At 43.4% G+C, this 16,772-nt stretch overlaps 1 protein-coding gene across 19 annotated transcripts in view; it reads left to right on the forward strand.

Annotated features, from left to right (window-relative positions):
- The window catches only part of GARNL3 (GTPase activating Rap/RanGAP domain like 3), a 176,295-nt gene that overhangs the window by 146,657 nt on the left and 12,866 nt on the right, over positions 1–16,772 (forward strand). The window lies entirely within an intron of this gene.

The following is a 16,772-nucleotide window of genomic DNA, read 5'->3' on the forward strand; positions in this document are numbered from 1 at the left end:
CAGTGGCTTCCAGTTAGGGGGCCCTTACTGTGTGCCAGGTGCTGTGCTCGGGATGCTGTGGTCATTGTCTTACTTAATTCTCATAGTGAATGCCTGCAGCAGGCTCTGTTATTATCCCCAGTTTAGAGACGAGGCAACTGAGGCCTAGAGAGGTGAACTACCTTTGTCAAGGTCTTGCAGCTCCTAAGCAGCAGGGTTTGCATCTGGTGCTCTCTTGACTCCAGCACCCACAATTTTAACCACTGTTACTATTCTACATTTTGCTGTTTCTCTGGTATTACTGAAATTAGCCTCAACCCAGGGTATCCAGCCTCAGTTGGACTAGTTTGGATTAGGTGGCAGGTAGGTGTTAGACAGACCAAAGATATCAAAAAGGGTCTTTAAGGATTTTCAGCATTTCAAAGGCTAATATTATAATACATTTTAATAAAAAGGATTTTTTAAGGCTAAAAGAAAAGAATAAGCTATTTTTTTGGATGAAGCTGCCCAGTCTAACAAGACATAAAACATGTTTTTCAGCCTAAGATTTTATCAATTTAGAGTGGTGATGCTGGGTCAGATATTTTGATTAATTAATCTTTGATTAATAAATATAAGAAAGCTAATTATTAGTAGAGAAGGTTGTTTTATAAACATAATCTTTCAAAATTTGAGCTTTATGGAGAATAAGTTAGGAGAAGGTGGTCAAATCTCTTCAACAATAAATTGATCTTTGGGGATATTTTATGCTCAGAGCTGTGCAGCCCTCCTCAGAACAACGGGTTATGAATGGCTCATATGATGAGAAGGGCCCCATGCAAGGCAGCAGAAACAGGCCACTCTCCCACACCCCAGGAGCCAGGCCACCACTGCTGTTCCTGACCTCTGTCCCCAGGTTTATGGGGACAAGGAGGGAGGGGAGGCTGCATGGTAGAAGTCACTTCTGTAAGAAATTCATCTTTCTAAAGTATGGTCTTTTTGCTTTATTGAGACATCTGTGAGAATAACTTGTGACAGAATGTTTTAAAAACTGATTTGGATTCTTTTTACCCTTTAACCGCTTGAAAGGTTGGAAGGGGTTTTAGGTGGAAGAGGAGAAGTTAAGAACAGAAAGACAGCAGGTTTTTAGAGTTGGAGAATTAATCCCAAACAAAAAGAGGGCATGGAAACAAATGTGGATGACATCGGCTCTGTGCGAGACTTGCCAGAGCTGACTGGAACAAGCTGGGCTCCTCACGCAGCAGCTGCTGCATCAGCTATGGTTCCTGCAGCCTCTGGATCTCACAGAGCTCTTCCTTGGGAGTTCCATTTCCCATGGCCTTGCTCATCTTCTGGCTTCAGGCTCTGACTTCATCTCAGGATGGGATCGGTGTGTGTCTGATTTCAAAGATCTGCTACAGCAGAAAGTAATCTCTGTGTCTTTAGATCCCAAGGTCAAGGCCTTGGCAACCTCAGAGGTTCCCATAGCCTCAGTCTTCCCCAAACCATGCCACTTCCTCCCATTTCTGTGGGTCAGGAATCTGGCTTCTGTTTTCCATATTTCTTTTTCTCAAGACATTGGGAGACATCTGGTGAACAACTCCAATAAAACCAGTTGTCTCTCCCTACAGTCATCCAAGTCACTTCTCTAACTCATTCCTGCGCATGCAGTACACATGGAATTTGCCTGTTTGGGTCTATGTTCTTGACTCGATCACAGACACCTGTACAATAAAGGCCCTTTTCAGCAAGCTGCTGCAGAATGATAATGCTCTCCCCAAAATTTCAAACTGATTTGTATCATCTAAGTTTTTTTCTGTATTAAAAAAGCAAAATTAAAAAGAATTTTTTTTTCCTTTTTGTTTTTTGAGACGGAGTCTTGCTCTGTCACCAGGCTGGAGTGCAGTGGCACAATTTGGCTCACTGCAACCTCTGCCTCCTAGGTTCAAGTGATTCTCTTGCCTCAGCCCCCCAACTAGTTGGGACTACAGGCACACGCCAGCACGTCCAGCTAATTGTTTGTATTTTTAGTAGAGATAGAGTTTCATCATCTTAGCCAAGATGGCCTCGATCTCTTGACCTCGTTATCCACCTGCCTTGGCCTCCCAAATTGCTGGGATTACAGGCATGAGCCACTGCACCCGGCCAAAAATAACTTTTAAACTCAAGAGTTTTATATGGATGAATTTTTCTCTCAGATATGTTAAAGTTGCAAATATTTTATAATGGAGATTACAGCTGTTAGTTATGTGTGATTTGAAAAAATATATATTCACATGGTAAACTTGAGGGGAAACAATAGTATAAATAGTTCAAGATGCTATTGATTTTAGGTTTTTTAAGTAATTAAACTATTTTGATTACCAGGGTCAGTATTTAACTGTTTAAAAAGAGAAAGATAAAACTTGGCTGTTCCCTTAGCACCCAGTAATCATTCACCTTTAATGCAAGTAATTTCAGTGCTAAGGGTGAACTCATGTTTGCTGATGCTGCTTTAAAGATAATCATGCCAGGAAAACTAGAAAAGCTCGCATAAGTGCCTGTCATTTTTGATGCAATCATATGTGACCTCACTAAGTCTTGACTTCCAGATAAGTAATAGTAAGAATACAAAACCTGCTTCTCACAGCTGTTGGGAGGACTAAACAGGATGATACCTGTAAAGCCCATAACACATGACATGACACAGCAAGAATTTATTTTTCCACCATTTATTCCAGAATCATCAGAGTATTAATTCAGAACTCAGTTTTTTTAACCTTCATAAACTTTTTTTGTTTTGTTTTGAGATGGAATTTTGCACTTGTTGCCCAGGCTGGAGTGCAATGGCACAATCTCGGCTCACTGCAACCTCCACCTCCTGGGTTCAAGCAATTCTCACGCCTCAGCCTCCTGAGTAGCTGGGATTACAGGCATTTACCAACACACCCAGCCAATTTTTGTATTTTTAGTAGAGATGGGGTTTCACCATGTTGGCCAGGCTGGTCTTGAACTCCTGACCTTAGGTGATCCGTCTGTCTCGGCCTCCCAAAGTGCTGGGATTACAAGCATGAGCCACGGCTCCCTGCCCTTCATAGACTTTTTTTTTTTGAGACGGAGTCTCGCACTGTCTCTAGGGCTGGAGTGCAGTGCACAATCTTGGCTCACTGCAACCTCTGCCTCCTGGGTTCAAACAATTTTCCTGCCTCAGCCTACCAAGTAGCTGGGATTACAGGCACCCACCACCACACCCAACTAATTTTTTGTATTTTTAGTAGAGATGGGGTTTCACTGTGTTGGCCAGGCTGGTCTCAAACTCCGGACCTCATGATCCTTTCACGTTGGCCTCCCAAAGTTCTGGGATTACACACATGAGCCACCACACCTGGCCCTTCATAGACTTTTTTACATGCAGTAGGGACTTTCTTCAGATAAATTTATTTTAAAATTAAAAGTAGTATTTGTCATCTTTGTTCTCCACCAGCTGGATGGAGACAAAGGAGTGACACCCATAAACTTTGAGCTTCTTCCTGTGCAGTGACATTCCTAAAACTCTCTCCCTCAACCCAGCCCTTTGACCTCCTGTCCCTCCATTCAGGCTGTCCTATGTAACTGCAATGGGGGACCTTCTCTGTGCCAGGAACATTCTAGGCTTTAAAAGCACAGAGCCACTGCCAGGGACTGTAGTGAGCTTGCAGTTTAGGGGAGAGCCAGGTGTGGCCACCAGCACAGAGTGTGAATGAGCCTCACAGGCTTGGGGGTTCAAGAAACATGCATCACTTGTCTTCTAAATCCTTGATTCTGATTCTCCCTTATCAGGGGCAGAGACCACCAATGTTAATTATTGGGAGAAAGAACCCTCTACTTCTCTAGGGTCACACTGGAGTCCTTGGCGCTTATGAAGTTAGAAAATGCAGGGGTGGGGCCCCTGAACTGCAGTCTGGGCCCTCTAAGCAGCTCCTCTTCCACACCTGTGGGACTCTTCTCTAAGGTGGGAGCCCACTCCCTGAGATAGGCTGAGGCTTGGCCTGGCCTCCCTAAGCTCAAACACAGGCATCTTCTGCCCACCCAGGACACTCTGGCTCAGGTAATTCAGGTCTCCTCTCACTCAAACCCACCAGCAGTTTGTCTCCCCTGGTGGGAGTCAGGGTGGGACAGGATTGTGGCAAGATGTATGCATGGACTAGGACCTTTCAAAACACAATGCTGCTTTCCCCTTCCTGAGTGGGGATGGGAAAGAAGACACATTCCTTCAGTCAACAAATATTTACTAAACACCTGTGTCTAGAGGTTTCAGCACTGAATAAAATAGCCACAAATTCCTGCCCTCAGAGGAATTTACATTTTAAATGGGACAGCTTGGACAAAAAATATGATAGATAAGAAAAATGTCTAGTATTTTAAATGATGATGAGAGCCGAGGGGAAATAATGCAGAGAAGAGAGATGATGCTTCGCAGGGGTGAGGAATGTAGGTCGCCATTGAGATAAAGTGAAAAAGGAAGCTGAGAGCTGAGAAAAGACCTGCAGAGAGGCAGACGGAAGAGTATTCCAGGCCGAGACAACAGCCAGGGTGCAGCCCTTGAGATGGGAACATCCTGGCATGGGCCAGATGACCCCCAAGGTGAACAGTGATGCTCTGCATAGAGAGCAATGGATGAGAGTAAGATCAGCAACAAAGAGCAGATTTCGGTCAGGTTTGGTAGGCATGTGCTGGGGAGCCTTATTCTGGTGAGCAAATTGGGGGCTTGAACACAGGGGAGACAGGATCCACAAGGTTGAAGAGGAGCACTCTGGCTGCTGTGGGGAATTTGCTGAAGCAGGTAGGGATAGGGAGACCAGGGAGAAGATGACTGCGCATGTCTGATGAGAGGACAACAGCGGGATCAGAACTACAGCAGTGGAGGTGCTGAGAAGCAGTCAGGTCCGAAATGCATTTCAAATATAAGGGCCAGGTGCAGTGGCTCACACCTATAATCCCAGCACTTTGGGAGGCCGAGGCGGGCAGATCATTTGAGGTTGGGAATTCAAAACCAGCCTGACCAACATGGTCAAACCCCATCTCTACAAAAAATGCAAAAATTAGCCGGGCATGGTGGTATGCACCTATAGTCCTAGCTTCATGGATGGCTGAGGCAGGAGAATCACTTGAGCCTAGGAGGTGGAGGTTGCAGTGAGCCGAGATTGCACCACTGCACTCCAGTGGGTGACAGAGTGAGACTGTCAGAACAAAAACAAAAAAATGTCAAATATAAGAACCAAGATCCAGTACTCGTTCCTCAAATCTACTGCTTCCCTTGCCTTCAGCTTCCAGCAGCAGCCACCAGCCTTCTATGGCAATACGGTGTCTTCCTATAGCTTTCCTGTTTACACTACTTCTTTTTTATTAAATGGTGTTCAGTTTAAAAATAAACCAAGCTAATTCGCTGATGAATCAAATTTGTGATGTGAGAAGAAGAGGGGAAAAAAAGGAAGACTGCAGTTTGGGGCCTGAGCAGCTACGAGAATGGAGAACACCACTTCCTGATTGAGGAAAGCTCAGCCAAGAGCAAGTTTGAGGCAAAGCTTACGAGTCTAACCTGGACCCATCAGTGCCTTCCTTGTATCCCTGTGGAGATGCCCAATGACCTGAATGTTCAAGTCCAAGACGCTCAAGAAAGAGCTCTGCCTGGAGCTCTGACTCTGTTTGTGAGTCATTAGCATATAAACTGTTTAAAGTCATAAAGCGAAAGAAATTACTTAGGGGAAGGGAGAGACAGAGGCACAGCAAAGTAGACTGAGGAGGAGTGTCCAGAAAGGCAGGGATTACCAGGAGCCTACAGGAAGGAGGACATCCTCACCTGTGCCCCGGCCAGAGCAGGCAAGGCCTATCTGAGAGGGACCCTTGGACCCAACGAGGTGGAGGTCATTTGGAAGCCAAGAGCAGGCGTCTCTGGAAAGCAGGGGAGGGGGTCACCTGTTCACAGGGGTTGCAAGGCAGTGGGAGAAGAGAAAACAGACTGGGAGCACAGATGAGTCTTCAGAGACTTTTGCTTTAAGGTAAAAAGAGGCAGAGTGTAATAACTACAGGAAGGGTGTTCAAATGGGCTTTTTGTTTTTCTGAAGTGTGGGATAAATAGCAAGTTTGTAAGGCCATGAGGGAAGCTCCAATAGGGAAGCGGGGAGTAGTGGTGCCAGGGAGAGGGAGAGAATTGCTGGAGTAAGTCCCTGTGTCTGAGGAAGCCATCAGAACATAGTGGGAAGAGGGAGGATTGACCATACCTGAGAGCATCAGAGCCACAGATGGCCGTGGCCATGGCCGTGGCACCCAGGGTGTCCTGTCTGGAGCCCTCTCTGGAAGTAAGGGCTCCCTCACCTGTGGTTAGCTTTTTATCTTAATTCACTCTGTCAGATATACAGCTATAAGACACTAAGATAACTGTTTTACAAGGCACAGTGGTTACATCAAAGGAGTCCCTAAACCCCGATGGGCCAGGATCTTCCAAAAAAATTCGACATGGTGGGAGAGGTGCTTGTTCCTGGAGCTTCCGATGGCGCTGTCACTTCCCCTGTTCCTGCCCTGCAGCCCAGGCCTTGATCAGCAGCTCTGGCTTCCACACCTCTCTCCCACAGAAGTGGGAAATATCAAAAGTTTAAAAAAAGAACTGTTACACTGCACAGGATTCCATATGACAGGATACTCTTGAAAGTGTGCTGGCCAGAGAGAAGGGAACAAGGAAGCGGATGGCATGAAAAGAAAAGAAGGGGACAGCCCCCTTCACTGAACCACAAACGCCCAGAAGGCCACATTATGGCCCAGCTCTCTAGCCCGGACCCCAGCACCCAGCTGGCACAGTGCTGGTGTCCATAAACTTTGCTGGACTGAGCCAAACTTGAGCCCTGAATCAGAGAGCCATATCAGAGGCAGATCTATCCAAGGAGACTTTTCTGTCCCCACCTTTCTGATGTTGCTGTCCACTCTCCTTTTCAGACCTCTTTCTCTCCCAGCTCTGTCCCATCCTTTTTCTTTCTGCCTCTCTGGCTGCCTCAGTGTTGTGCCATTCACAGTCTCTTCTCCAGTCACCCTTTAAGCCCAGCATTTCAGAGGGCCCTGTCCTCGCCGTTCCATCTGGCATGCTTGTTCTCCCCTGCAAGCTTGATTGCCAATTTGCTGTTGCTGACTCCCAAGTCTTTCCAGTCTAAACCCACTGCTGAACTCTGCACGAGTACGTTGTACTCCTTACTGTACAGCCCACTTCAGTAGCTCAAGGACACCTTGGACTCAACCTGTCCTCCCTGAACTCAAGATCTTTCCTTCTCACATGTGCTCCACCTCTGATGTGCCCCACCCCAGTGCAGGGCATCACCCTCCACCCATCAGCCAAACCAGAGAATGGTTGGCACGCTGGACTTCTCCCTGCCGTTACTCCCCACCTCTGAACTGTCTTCCCACACAGCTCAGATTCATTCCAAATGGTCTATCTTTTATGAACCATTCACTCCTCACCTGATCAGTGTAAAACGCACAGAATTTCTTGGACTCTGGCTCCATCTTAGAGCAACTCACCTCTCCCCTCTGCACTGCTGCTGGAGTCAGCTTTCTAAAACCCTAATGTGACCGTCTCACTTTCCCTGGCCAGGACTCCCCTCCCCAAGCCAGCCTCTGCCTCCATCTGCCTTCCTTCACATAGGAAATCCCTATGTGACTTCCAGAGACTCCTGGAGACAGGGGAAGGCATGCCCTGATTCTGTGGGAAGCCCGGAAGGAGCTGGTGCAAGCCGTGTGTGTCACAGTATTGGATGACAACGGGAGCAGCCACCAGTCTTGTTCTGAGGAAGAGGCTGAAGATGGAGGGATACATTCCCCATCTATTTACTCACCAGCTGTGCCTTGGTTCAAGGCAAATTTTACACAGAATATAAAATGCTATTACAGGATAAGTGTCATAAGGTTTTATTCAAGATTTTCAATGTCATAATTTTTAATTTCATAATAACAGATATTTTAAATATTTTAATCAAGAGAATAACAATATATAACTATAATGTGTTATATATTTTGTCATCACATATAATTACATAAACAAATTTGTCAATTGAACAGAAGAAAGAATCCAGAAATAGATCTACACATATTTGGTAAATTGATTTTTGACAAAGGTGTGAAGGCAATTCAATGGCAAAGTAAGTCTCTCTCTTTTTAATTGCATTTTAGGTTTTGGGGTACATGTGAAGAACATGCAAGATTGTTGCATAGGTACACACAGTGTGATTTGCTGCCTTCCTCCCCGTCACCTATATCTGGCATTTTTCCCCATGCTGTCTCTCCCCAACTCCCCACCTCCCTCTGTCCCTCCCCTATTTCCCCCCCAACAGACCCCAGTGTATGCTCCCCTCCCTGTGTCCATTGTTCAACACTCACCTATGAGTGAGAACATGCAGTGTTTGATTTTCTGTTCTTGTGTCAGTTTGCTGAGAATGATGGTTTCCAGGTTCATCCATGTCCCTACAAAGGACATGAACTCATCATTTTTTATGGCTGCATAGTATTCCATGGTGTATATGTGCCATATTTTCCTGTCCAGACTATCATCTATGGGCATTTGGGTTGGTTCCAGGTCTTTGCTATTGTAAACAGTGCTGCAATGAACATTTGTGTGCATGTGTCATGTGTCCTTATAGTAGAACGATTTATAATCCTTTGGATATATTTGCAATAATGGGATTGCTGGGTCAAATGGAATTTCTATTTCTAGGTCCTTGAGGAATCACCACACTGTCTTCCACAATGGTTGAACTAATTTACACTCCCACCAACAGTGTAAAAGTGTTCCTATTTCTCCACATCCTCTCCAGCATCTGTTGTCTCCAGATTTTTTAGTGATCGCCATTCTAACTGGCGTGAGATGGTATCTCAAAGTAAGAGTCTTTTTTAACAAATGATACCAGAATAATTGGATAGACATATGCAAAAAAAAAAAAGGAAAAAAAACCTTTTTGTTGTTGTTGTTTTGTTTTGAGACGGAGTTTATCTCTTGTTGCCCAGGCTGAAGTGCAGTGGTATGAATTTGGCTCACGGCAACCTTCACCTCCCAGGTCCAAACAATTCTCCTGCCTCAGCCTCCCAACTAGCTGGGATTACAGGTGCATGCCACCACACCTAGCTAACCAAAAAGTTTAATCCATACCTCACATTTATTTATTTATTTATTTTTATTCAAAGCATTCACTCATTTATTCAGAATATGTAAATAAAGAAGTACAATGTGTCAGGTATTGTTTTAAAGAAGGAAGACACTGTCCTTGCCTATCCCCATCCCAGGATTGTTGAAACACAAACAAATTGGTACAAAGTATTATCAGAGATGTGTAGGGGAATAAGAGTACCAAGAAAGAAGCCATCAGTGTTATGGGTGTTTGTGGGGCTAGGGATACAAGAAGTGTTTCCTACAGGAGATAATGTTAATTAAACACAGGTGTTTAATCTACTGTGTATTCTTTATCTGTATTTGTAAAACAATGGGCGGCATAATGATATCTGACTTGTACTCAATATTTTTGGGGGTGCAATAGTAGTTTTTATGCCGGCAAATTGAAATTATGTAAGAACTTTGGGACCCCTTAAGTTTCCCTGGGTCCTACTTACTTTGTAAATTTTATTTAATTTATTTATTTATTTTGAGATGGAGGCTCACTCGGTCACCCAGGCTGGAGTGCAATAGCATGATCTTGGCTCACTGCAACCTCTACATCCCAGATTCAAGCAATTCTCTTACCTCAGCCTCCCAAATAGCTGGGACTACAGGCGCATGCCACCATGCCCTGCTAACTTTTTATATTTTTAGTAGAAACAGGGTTTCACCACGTCAGCCAGCATCATCTCAATCTCCTGACCTTGTCATCTGCCAGCCTTGGCCTCCCAAAGTGCTGGGATTACAGGCGTGAGGCACCTCGCCCAGGCTTCTTTGTAAATTTTAGCTCTTCATAGTGCTAAAATACATGTTTTCTCTGAGTGTTGAGACACACTAAGGAACAACACACTTGTTTTGGCACAGACTGGTTGCAACAGCTTTAGAATGTGTTTACAAAATTAAGAGACAAAAACACAAAACGCTACTGTTCCAAATTGGCTTTTTATTAGATCTGCTACTTTGCTTCAAACTTTAAACTGTACCCAGATAATGCAAGATACAGAGAAGTACCAGTTGCAGAGAACCTTCTGTGTTGATTGCCTTTCGGGAATTTTAACATTTGCATGTACTTCCCAGTGTGGAAGCATGGATTCAAGGGTGGACTCCAGGAGATACAGGGGCCTATCTAACTGTAACCACATGATTATGATGAACAAAATTACAGCTGAATTAAATTTTGAAGGCTGTCCTTGAGGATATGCATAGAAAGTTGTGTGTTACCTAATAGATAATTTGTGAGCCTGAAGTCATTCAAAAGCCAGAAAAGAAATATTCAGGCTAAAGCAAAACTTGCTACTTGGTTAGAACAAAGAGATTGTACTTCGTATTGGGAAACTAAATCCTAGGAAGGAAAGAATAAATACTCCATAGATTGCAAGTCTCAGAGAATTTTACTTTTAAGGTGAGTAAGATCGAGCCACCCCATGAACCAGGGACCTTCCTAGAGAACTGAAAAGAAGCCTCGAGTATTGCTATTGCTGTAGTGTACAGGCATCAGAGTGGATGTTTTAGTGAGTGAGGTTGAGATCAGAAGGCCTACATGAGCTCTGGGAAAGAACCAAAACAGTGTAGGAATAGAGGGTAAGTGCGTGAGTGGTGCTATGACTAAGTGGCTGAGTTCAAGATAATTTACAGAGATTTGGTCCTAGATGCTGTTATACTGGGCACCCACCCAGCCTTTTTAAAAAGATAAAATAGGCTGGGTGAGTTGGTTCGTACCTGTTTTCCCAGCACTTTGGGTGGCTGAGGTAGGAGGATCTCTTGAGGCCAGGAGTTTGAGACTGGCCTGGGAAATATAGTGAGACCCTGGTCTCTTTAAAAAAAGAACATCAAAGCCTAAAAGTACAAAAGAGGTCTTTCAGGTTGTAGAGATAAGGCATGTTCCGTCTACCCCTTGGTGGAAGAGTGAATGAAAATATCTGCCACTTCGATTTTGCTACTGTTTAGAAAGACTCCTGGCTGGGCACAGTGGCTCACACCTGTAACCCCAACACTTTGGGAGATTGAGGTAGGTGGATCACTTAAGTCTGGCCAACATGGTGAAGCCCCATGTCTACTAAAAATACAATAAATTAGCTGGGCATGGTGGCGCACACCTGCAATCCCAGCTACTTGGGAGGCAGAGGCACAAGAATCACCTGAACCCAGGAGGCAGAGACTGCAGTGAGCTGAGATCAGGCCACTGCACTCCAGCTTGGGTGACAAAGTGAGACTCCATCTCAAAAAAAAAAAAAAAAAGAATGCTATAATCTCAGCACTTTGGGAGGCTGAGGTAGGTGCATCACCTGAGCAGCCTGACCAACATGGTGAAACCTCATCTAAATACAAAAAATAATATAAATAATTTTTTGTACTAAACACAAAAAAATTAGCTGGGTGGAGTGGTGCCTGCCTGTAATCCCAGCTACTTGGGAGGCTGAAGCAGGAGAATCACTTGAACCCGGGAGGTGGATGTTGCAGTGAGCTGAGATTGCACCATTGTACTCCAGCCTGGACAACAAGAGGGAAACTCTGTCTCAAAAAAAAAAAAAAGGGCCGGGCACGGTGGCTCACGCCTGTAATCCCAGCACTTTGGGAGGCCGAGGTGGGTGGATCACAAGGTCAAGAGATCGAAACCATCCTGGTCAGCATGGTGAAACCCCATCTCTACTAAAAATACAAAAATTAGCTGGGCATGGTGGCGCGCACCTGTAGTCCCAACTACTCGGGAGGCTGAGGCAGGAGAATTGCTTGAACCCAGGAGGCAGAGGTTGCAGTGAGCCGAGATCCAGCCATTGCACTCCAGCCTGGGTAACAACAGCAAAACTCTGTGTCAAAAAAAAAAGGAAAGACTCCTCTCACATCAGATTTAAAAATTCATTCAAAATGGATCATAAAACTACATGAAAAACCTAAAACCTAATAAAACTATGAGAAAGCATAGAAGAGATTTATGAGCTTGGATTGGCAATTTCTTAGTGCACCAAAAATATAATACATAAAAGAAAAAATTAATAAATTGAACTTCATCAAAACTAAGAACTTCTCTTCCTTGAAAAACACGAGAGAATGAAAAGGCAAGGAACAGAGAAAATATTTGCAAATCACATATCTCATACAGGACTGGTGAAGGGAAAATATAAAGAACTCTCAAAACTTAATAATAAAACTCAATTAAAAAGAGGGAAAACACTTGAGATATTCCATCAAAGAAGATTTATAGATGATAAATAAGCACATGAAAAGATGTTCAATATCATTAGCTGTTAGGGCAATGCAAATTAAAAACAATGAGGGCTGGACAAAGTAGCTCACGCCTGTAATCCCAACACTTTGGGAGGCTAAGGTGGGAGGATCACTTGAGGCCAGAGTTCAAGATTAGCCTTGGCAGTATAGTGAGACTCCATCTCCACACACACACACACACACACACACAAAAACACAATGAGATACCACCACACATCTATTAGATGGCTAAAGTGAAAACAATTGCTCGAAATCAGTGTTGGTAAGGATATGAAGAAAATGGCTCTCATGTGAGTCTGTTGGAAATGTAAATTGGTATAATCACTTTGGAAAACAGTTCTTCAAATAGTTAAACATGCACTCGCCATATGGCCCAGCCGTTCTACTTTTAGGAATGAATGCAAAGAAATGAAAGCATAGGCCAAGCTTAGTGGCTCATGCCTGTAATCCCAGCACTTTGGGAGGCCATGGCAGTTGGATCATGAGGTCAGGAGCTCAAGACCAGCCTGGCCACCATGGTGAAACCCTGTCTCTACTAAATATACAAAAATATTAGCCGGGTGTGGTGGCGGTCACCTATAATCCTAGCTACTTGGGAGGCTGAGGCAGAAAAATGGCTTGAACCTGGGAGGCGGAATGAGCAGTGAGCCGAGATCACACCACAGCACACCAGCCTGGGTGACAGAGCAAGACTCTGTCTCAAAAAAAAAAAAAAAAAGAAAGCATATGTATGTCCCCACAAAGATTTGTATACAAATATTCATAGCAGCATTATTTGTATTAGCCCAAAACTGAAAACAACCCAGGTGTCCATTGTGGAGGTTTTAAAATATGTCCACAAGTTCTTTGATACTTCTTCCTTCAAGACGTGGATATCATTCCTCTTCCTTTGTATGCAGGCTGGACTTAGTGATTTCTGTCTACCCAACAGAATATGGTAGAAGAGGAGGTATGCAACTGCTGAGACTAGATCAAAAAAGGCATTGTGACTGCCTTATTGTTCCTTCTTGTGTCACTCACTCCAAAGAAGCCAGCTGCCATGTCCTGAAGACACTCAAGCAGCCCAGCCCAGGGGAGAGGTCCCTGTGGTGAGGAACTAAGTCCTCTCCCAAGAACCATGTGATTGCACCATCTTGGAAGGACACCCAAGTCAAGCCTTCTGATGACTGTAACCCACAATGACATCTTTTTTTTGTTTGTTTTTGAGATAGAGTCTCACTCTGTCACTCAGGCTGGAGTACAGTGGTGTGATCTCAGCTCACTGCAACCCTTGCTTCTTAGGTTCAAGCAATTCTCCTACCTCAGCCTCCCAAGTAGCCTGGGATTACAGGCACGCATCACCACACCTGACTAATTTTTATATTTTTGGTAAAGACGGAGTTTCACCATGTCAGCCAGGCTGGTCTCGAACTCCTGACCCTATCCACCTGCCTCAGCCTCCCGAAGTGCTGGAAGTAGAGGCATGAGCCACTGCAACCGGCCTCTTAACATTTTAACATCTCTGAATTTAGCATGCATCTTATAATTATAGTGGACAGCTTTCTTTCTTTTTTTTTTTTGACAGGACATTTTAAATGATGTATCTTATTACTTTTGCCAGAAAAACTGTACATCTTTTATTCAGTGACATCCTAGATTCAATGAAATATGGTAAGTTTTGAAATCTAGGTAAGAAGAACAATTTTGTAGTTGAAAATAAATTTCTAAAATTGTCCTAAAAAATGGCAGAAAACCTGATTGAGTCAGTATGTATAGAAGATATTGGAAAGTTTTTTAAAAACTAGCCTCCACAAAAGGGTCCCAACCCTAGTGGATTTGCAGACAAGGACAGTTGAACATCACTGTAGATTTAAAGTTTGAACAAATGGACAAATACACTATGCTACTGAATGGGAAGACTTCATCTTGCAAAGATGTATACATTTCTCCTCAGATGAAATAAATAAATGTAATGTGATGCCAGTCAGAATCCCAATTCTTTTCTCTTTATGCCTGGCACGTAGTAGGCACTCCATAAATATCTGCTGAGTGATTAGATGAATGGTTTGCCAGAAACTTTTTTAAAAGATTTTTTAACATTATAATTTATTGCAAATCTACAATAATTAACACAGTATGATCCTGGTGCAAGAATAGGCAAGCCACTCAATACAACAGAATAAAGTCCAGAAATAAACTCAAGTATACATAAAATGTATATGATTTTATTTCAAATAAAGTAGCATTTCAAATCTGTAAAGACATGATGAATTTTTTTAAAAAATAAGGTTGGGACAATTGGACAAACTTTTGGAAAAAGTTTGCCTCTGTTTTTAGCTCTAAGTAAATTAAAAGTGAAATATAAAAAGTCAGTGTCTGAAATTTATAAAAGAAAATATGGGGCCGGGCGCAGTGGCTCACGCCTGTAATCCCAGCACTTTGGGAGGCTGAGGCGGGTGGATCACAAGGTCAAGAGATCAAGACCATCCTGGTCAATATGGTGAAACCCCGTCTCTACTAAAAATACAAAAAATTAGCTGGGCATGGTGGCATGTGCCTGTAATCCCAGGATTACTCAGGAGGCTGAGGCAGGAGAATTGCCTGAACCCAGGAGGCAGAGGTTGCAGTGAGCCAAGATCACGCCATTGCACTCCAGCCTGGGTAACAAGAGCGAAACTCCATCTCAAAAAAAATAAAAAATAAGAACCACTGTGTACCAAGTCTTAGTGGTGGAGTGACTTTTCTAAGGATATTAAAGCAGGAGCTGGCTGGGCTCAGTGGCTCACACCTGTAATCCCAGCACTTTGGGAGGCTAAGGTGGGCAGATCACTTGAGGTCAAGAGTTCAAGACCAGCCTGGGCAACATGGTGAGACCTCATTTCTACTAAAAATACAAAAATTAGTCAAGCGTGGTGGGGTGTGCCTGTAATCCCAGCTACTTGGGAGGCTGAGGCAGGGTAATCACTTGAAACCAGGAGGCAGAGGTTGCAGTGAGACAAGATCATGCCATTGCACTCCTGTCCAGCCTGGGCAAAAGAATGAGACTGTCTCAAAAAAAAAAAAAAAATGCAGAAGCCATGAACAAAGTTTGAAAGGTTTCTATACATAACTTAAAATTTCTATGCCAAAAGAACCATAAAATTCGAAATGGCAAACTGGGGACTATATCTGTGATGTTTCCAAAAGGGCCAATATCATTAGTATAGGCCAGGCACAGTGGCTCACACCTGTAATCCTAGCACTTTGAGAGGCCAAAGTGGATAGGTCATTTGGGGTCAGGAGTTCAAGACCAATCTGGCCACATGGTGCAACCCATTCTCTACTAAAAATACAAAAATTTAGCCAGGCATGGTGGCACACACGTAATCTCAGCTACTCAGGAGGCTAAGGCATGAGAATTGCTTTAACCCAGGAGGCAGAGGTTGCAATGAGCTGAGATCGTGCCACTGCACTCTAGCCTGGGCAACAGAGCATGACCTTATCTAAAAAAAAAAAAATTGTTCATATAAAAAGAGATTTTACATATCAAAAAGATAAAACATGAGCACTCATTAAAATATGAGGAAAGGATATGAGCAGATAATTCACAAAAAAGGAAATGCAGTTACCCAGTAAGCATTGTTAAAAGATAAATTTTGCTCATTTAAAATTTTTAAGCGTTTATTTGAGCAGACAGTAATATATATATATATATTTTTTTTTTTTTTTTTTTTTTTGAGACTGAGTCTCACTCTGTAGCCCAGGCTGGAGTGCAGTGGTGCAATCTTGGCTCACTGCAACCTCTGCCTCCCAGGTTCAAGCAATTATCCTACCTCAGCCTCCCAAATAACTGGGATTATAGACCCCCCAGGCTAATTTTTTGCATTTTTAATAGAGATGGGGTTTCACCATGGTGACCAGGCTGGTCTCGAACTCCTGACCTCAAGTGATCTTCCCGCCTTGGACTCCCAAAGTGCTAGGATTATAGGCGTGAGCCCCTAAGCCCAGACAACAGTGATTTATTAATCAGGCAACAATGGGGAACAAAGGGAGGCTTCTATAGGGTGAATGCAAAAGCAAAGCAAAGCAAATATTTGATTGGCTAAAGTGGAGCAGTAACTTCACTTGGATCATTCCAGTGGAAAGTCCCTGCTTAGAAGTTAGTTGACAGTTTCTGGTTGGCTCCTAGAATATGACCTTTTACCCTGAGTTGGGTAAAGATGTTTTGTTACATTCAAATACTGAAATGCCATACAGTGAGTTAAATTCACGTTCTTGAAAAATGCATGGAAGAAAATATAAAATATAGTGAAGAAAGCAAATTATATTTTAAAGTTCAATTCTGTTTTTCTTTATAATATTTCTCTTATTTCATAATAAAAATACTTGAAGGAGAAATAACAAAATACTATCAGTACCAGCCAGGTGTGGTGGCTCACACCTATAATCCCAATGCTTTGGGAGGTCAAGGTGGGTAGATCAC

The sequence above is a fragment of the Callithrix jacchus genome, chromosome 1, assembly GCF_049354715.1.
Source record: "Callithrix jacchus isolate 240 chromosome 1, calJac240_pri, whole genome shotgun sequence".
NCBI lineage: Eukaryota > Metazoa > Chordata > Mammalia > Primates > Cebidae > Callithrix > Callithrix jacchus.